Here is a 6,763-nt window from a genome sequence, read left to right as displayed (position 1 = left end):
AATCTATTATTGACCTCAATGGTTATAGTAGACCAATACACTCATATAGACGCTACCAACATCGCAGAGCGAAACGTTCCAGCGGCGGGATTATTATATACATAAAAGACACTATACGAAAAGGAGTTTCATTAGTAAGAAATGATTTAGATTGTATAGTATGGCTTAAACTTGATAAAACATATTTTAAAAATGATTCCTATATATATTTAGCAGTTATATATATTCCACCAGAAAATTCAGTTGTTCATGATATGTATGAGGAAGATTTATTCTCAAAATTAGAATCAGATGTTACTTTTTTCAATAATAGAGGCAAAGTATTTATTACTGGCGATGCAAACGCCAGGACCGGACATAAGGCCGATTTTATTGTCAATGATCGAAACCTTTGTGATATTGATTTTTTAGAAATAGACACTCCACTCCAACGGTCAGCCTGTGACCGAGGCTCAAACAGATTCGGTGACTATCTACTAGATTTATGTAAATCTACTAATATCAGAATAGTAAATGGTAGACTTTTTAAAGATAAAGGCATCGGTAAATTAACTTGCTATACAAATAATAGGGAAAGTACAGTCGACTACCTATTAACATCATACAAGCATTTTAAAGATATAGCCGACTTTAAAGTCCACGATTTTAACGAATTTTCCAACCATGCCCCACTGACATTTGCTCTGAACGCGAACAATTTGAGTGATAACGGTGAAAATAATCCGCGCATACACTTTGCGTGGAAATCGGAGTTTAAAGACCAGTTTTTACAAGATATAGCGGGTGGGGTCCAAGATTTAGAGCACAGTTTGCAATCAGGCGTTAACTCACGCTGCGACCCAGATCTATTGGTATCGATATTCACTAACTTTATTAATACACGCGGTGAACCGTATTTCAAACGAGTTAGCAATACCAAAAATCAGTGTTTCTTATCAGAAGACAAGATCAAACAACGCTGGTTTAATGATGAATGCAAACAAAAGCGGGCGGACTATTTAAGAACAGTTTATGAATATAATTTACAAAAAAATGAAAATTCGAGGGCTGCAATGCTTGCTTCGAAGAAAGATTATAAGTATTTTTGTAGACAAACTAAATCAAGGTATAAACATGCACAAGGCAGGCAAATGAATGACTTGAGTCGTAAAGCGCCACGCGAATTTTGGAAATTATTTAAGCAGAAATCACCAGCTTCGAACGCTGAAAATGTATCGATTCACGAATTTTATGAATACTTTAGAACTTTATCTTCTGACACTGATGTCAATGCTAACAGTAATGAATATGACGAATTCTTACAAGAATTCGATCGTATTGAAAACAAGCCCAGCTCATATCCGGAACTTGATAAACCTTTTTCATTAGAAGAAATTAAAAAAGGGATAAAGCGTCTTAATTCTATCAAAGCGGCCTCACATGACAATATTATTTACGAATATTTCAAAGAAACAATCGATTTTATAGCCAGACCTTTAGAAATATTATTTAACTACATTTTAGATACTAAACTATTCCCAAAAAGCTGGTCGACCGGAGTGATTTTACCAATTTATAAACGCGGAAATGTTTCCGACCCTAACAATTACAGGGGCATCACGCTGATAAGCTGCTTTGCTAAACTGTTCACTGGAATAATAAATGAACGTTTAAAATCTTGGGCAGAATCATATGATATCATAACGGATGCACAATTTGGTTTTAAACCGAATTGTAGCACAGCCGACGCAATTTTTATTCTCAATGCCTTAATCGAAAAACAGCTGCATAATAAACATGAACTCTTTTGTTGCTATATCGATTACCGGAAAGCATATGACGTCATAAACAGGGGGCAGCTCTGGTACAAAATGATTCGATCAGGAGTTGATGACAAGCTAATGGCTATTATTCGTTCGATGTACAATGAGGTGAAACTGCAAGTTAAACACATGAGTTCCCTTTCTGACTTATTTAGTAGCAACGTTGGACTATTGCAAGGGGAAATAACATCGCCGATCATGTTCTCACTTTTTGTGAATGATATAGAATTCAGTCTTCAAAACGGTTTAAACGCTGGTATAACACTTGATCAATTATCGGTTTATCTACTCCTATTTGCGGACGATGCAGTTATTTTCTCCGAAACCAAAGAAGGCTTACAGCAATCTTTAGACAACCTAGAAATTTATTGTAATAAGTGGAACTTAACTGTAAATATTGATTAAACAAAGATAATGGTTTTTCGAAAGGGTGGTGTCTTGAACAAAAATTATAAATGGACATTCAAAGGCAATGAAATTGAAATAGTTAGTAACTTACTCTATTTAGGTATCGTCTTATCTAGTGGCGGATCATACATACCAGCCACAAACACCTTGTATGGTAAAGCGTCAAGAGCAATGAATAGATTGTTTTCTATAACAAAAGAGATGGTAGTCCCAATAAATATCATGTTCAAGTTATTCGATTCATATGTTGCGTCAATTTTGAATTATAATTGTGAAGTATGGGGGTTTATAACTGCCGATAATATTGAACGTGTTCACAGAAAATTCTGTAAAAGATTATTAAATGTTAAGATGTCAACTAATTCATTGTCATTGTATGCGGAAGTCGGTCGTTTCCCTCTAATCATTGGACGCTATTTAAGAATTGTTAAATATTTTCTAAAACTATATCAAACAAAACAAAGTAACTGTATTTTACACACTGTTATAAATATGCAAAGATCGGAAATTGTTCAAAGAAATAATACAGTGAATTGGTCATCAAAAGTCCGCGATATACTTAACCATTCAGGATTTGGAGATGTATGGTTATTCCCAGAATCTATTAATATCGACAAATTCATCCCTTTATTAAAAATAAGATTGCGAGATCAGTATGTAGCTGAATGGAGGACTAACATTGATTCGTCAACATCGTTATATATGTATAAAGAATTGAAACCTACATTCGAAAGGTCATCGTATTTAGATTTAATTGAAAACAAAAAACATAGAAGGATTATTGCCAAAATGCGTCTTTCATCTCATAAATTGTTAATTGAAACAGGCAGACATCATAATATTGACAGGAACGAAAGAATATGCCCCTTGTGTAGCTGTAACGATATCGAAGATGAGTACCATTTCATACTAATATGTCCGTTATACCTAGAAGAAAGAATCAAATATATCCCAGAATTCTATTACAAGCGACCTAGTATGTTCAAATTTATTAAACTCCTTAATAGTAGTAAGAAAACGACACTTAGAAAGTTAGCCATCTATTGTATATCATGTTTCAAAAAAAGAGATAACACTTTGTTTATTATCACATGATTGTTAAGAAGAACTATAGCTTATACTAACAATTGAGGGTACTTTGCTTGGTACATGTTGTTTGTTAACCATGGATGTATCAAATATGGTTATGTTTTTATATGTATTCCATGTCACATTATAACTTGCAATTAGAGCACTCTCACTCTCCAGTGATGAGTGATTTATGAATTGATGAATGTAATTTATACAATGTTATTATTTATATTCATCACGCATGTCTGTAACATTATCATGTATTTGTATATGACGATAAGCTTGTTATGCTTAAGTCAAAATAAAAATTATGTTCTGTTCTGATTAACCAGAAGTCATTATTCTCTAAATCTCATATGCTGCATTTTTTCTTCTCACACTTCTTATCATATGAGCCTCGTTCTGAGAAAACTGGTCTTAATGCATGTGCGTGAAGTGTCGTCCCAGATTAGCCTGTGCAGTTCGCACAGGCTAATCAGGCACCACACTTTCCGCTTTTATGACATTTTTCGTTTAAATGAAGTCTCTTCTTAGCAAAAATCCAATTTAGACGGAAAGTGTCATCCCTGATTAGCCTGTGCGGACTGCACAGGCTAATCAGGGCTAGCGCTGGTCCAAAAAATGTTTGAGCCACCCAGATCTAGGGGGTCCGGGGGCATGCCCCCCTGAAATTTATTGGATCCTAGATTGTCTGTAGTGCGTTTTGGGCCTATTGCCAACCAGTTTTCGTTTGTTTCAAATAACAATATATAATATAGATTTGTCATATTTCTTTTAATGACAACAAGCACATGTCACATATCATAATATACATCACATCACAATTTTCATAATAATAGAGATATTTTCATACAGCACATTTTTAACAACATGATGAATTGCATGTAAAATACAAGCATACTTTTTATTCACAAAATACATTGCAAACAAATCCTGCTATATACAGAGAACAAAGTCATGACATGTATCATTATTATTTCATTATTATTCTGCGCTGTTTTTTACCAGCCCACAGTTTGTAGATCACTTTAAATTCAACATCTTTGCAGTCTTTTCCTTTTCATGAGATGTTCCAAATTTTTTACAGTCAAACAATTTCTTAGATCAGTTTTGATTACATTCTGCCTACTGAACCCTCGTTTACAGTCAACTTTAGACAATGGGGATACTAACCACCTTTTGGCAGCTTCTGCTGATGCTGGATAGGAATGGACATTTTTAATTGCCAAATTTGCAGCAGAGTGTATGTCAGTAACTGACTTGTTTTCAGAATTAGGCTGGCTCTTGCAAAATTGGCATAGCAAAGCTGTTCAGACTGTGAGCCTTCAATTCCTACAGTACCTAAGTAGTCAGAGACAGTGTCAATGTCTGAGTGTATTTGTGGGACTGGGATCACCGAGTCTTTTTTCAGGATATTGCAACCTACAGTGAACTTGTTGGAATTTTGCACCTTAATGCATAGGTCACAGTACATTGATTTTGATTCATTCTCAAAGCGAAGCCAATTTTTATCAACTTTCCATGACTCTTGGAATGCTCTAGTTTTTTTTGTTTTATTTTGTTTGTTTGTTTGTTTGTTCAGACTCATTTTCGTTCAAAGGACGCTTTAAGGTTAAAGAAGTCATGTACGCGACTGTACGGACAAAGTGATTACTTCCATTTATTTATTAGACGACATGAATTAGTCTTCCTATGCGTTACAAATTCGTAACTTTAATTAAACTTTAATTGAAATTAAACCGCGCGTGTTTTTCACATTTTCCTTTGATTAAAATACGCCGCTGTTAGTTAGCATAGTGTGTGAGTAAAACGATCAAATTAATTAATTATCACCTTTTCATTTCAATCGAAAATCGGCAGAAAGTTGTAACATCAACGACATTGAACTAATAATTTAATTATCACTCTTTAATTTAGATCGATAGTCAGCTTGGAAATAATTAATTTATTGTCACGCTTATTAATATTTTCATTTTTAATCTTATAATACGACATTTGCGCCGGCCGCTATTTTGTTTGCAGACGACAATATTAACTGTGTATTCAAAGCTCCACCCATTTTTACGTTTCATTCAACAACGTCATTTCATGTGTAAGCGAGCTCAGTTTTGATTGGCCAGCTACCATGTGCACTTCAATAACAATAAGGTCAAGCGATGTCTCGATACAGGTGCAGACCGGTTTTCGTTCACTGTTCAAATTGCGAATACTTTCATTGAAACAAAGATAAAATTATAGAAAACCAGTTTCGAGTTAAAATGGCGGCTGTTTTCAATGAAATTTTACGAGATTTTAGCATTTTCGCAAATCGGATTTTTCTTGAGCCAAATTCTCAATATTTTCGCAAATGGCTCAAGTGGCGAACGACAGCGCGAGCCCTGGGCTAATCTGGGTCGACACTTTACGCACATGCATTGTGCCCAGTTTTCTCTGAACGCGACTCATATTAACATCTGGGTGATCTATACAAAAACAAACAGCAAACTAGTATTTGTTGTTTTTCTATCTATGGTTTAGTTTAATGCTTGCTTAATTCATTTGTAATATTATTATTATGTTATTTTATCATAATTTAATCTCTGTAGGATTATGACATCTTGTTCTTTTATTTATTAACCCTTAAAGCGCTGGAGCTGAATTTTATAGGCCTTTGCAAACAGTTTGGATCCAGATGAGACGCCACAGAACGTGGCGTCTCATCTGGATCCAAACTGTTTGCTATTCTGATAGTATTCTTTGAAAAAATTCGAAGAAAATGCTAATTTTAGAAATTCAACAGACGACATTTTAGCAGACGACAAATTTCCCAGCATGCAAAGGATTAACAATCCGGCGAATACTCATTCACAATACAGTAAACAACAATCAACAGAATGTCGATTTCTAAATATAACATAAAACAATGGAATTATTATTTAAGATTCAAGATTTGTCTGATTATAATAGAACCGAATTGTTTCTGCATTTAACGTAGTTAATATTTAAGAATACTCGGTCCTTCAGAACAGGTGTACTTAGCAACATTCGCGACTCAATTCCTACGCATAAGAACTCTTTATCGTTGTTTATTTGTAGATAAACATTCAAAGGTGTGTGTTTTCAATTAAAATATACGCTAGTTGTATATATAAAAAACAAGACTTACCTGAGATATCTGAAACATTAAAAATGCCTTTTTGGTTCAGTTAACCATTGAAATCACACAGACGGTCATTCAGCCCACTGGAAATGATGGTCAGTTTTCATTGGCGTTCCAAGCAGAAGAACAAGCGATAGTTTGACACGCGAAACAGTCAATACTCATTAGCGCGTTTCACGACTTCCGCCGATTCTTCGCTAATTGTCAAGGTAAACATATTGGAAACTTTACATCAGCAGAAAGGTAAACCGATTGTGTACCATTGTGTACGGGTACGACATTAATAAATATGTATCATGGTATAAAACATCAACAACATATGAAAAATAAAATAAAACATAAT

General features: G+C 34.4%; 1 protein-coding gene across 1 annotated transcript in view; it reads left to right on the top strand.

Moving 5' to 3' along the window:
• The window catches only part of LOC127841657 (uncharacterized), a 425,798-nt gene that overhangs the window by 155,942 nt on the left and 263,093 nt on the right, over nucleotides 1-6,763 (top strand). The window lies entirely within an intron of this gene.

This window comes from Dreissena polymorpha, chromosome 8, assembly GCF_020536995.1.
Source record: "Dreissena polymorpha isolate Duluth1 chromosome 8, UMN_Dpol_1.0, whole genome shotgun sequence".
Lineage (NCBI taxonomy): Eukaryota > Metazoa > Mollusca > Bivalvia > Myida > Dreissenidae > Dreissena > Dreissena polymorpha.
This window is presented reverse-complemented; position numbering and strand designations above follow the sequence as displayed.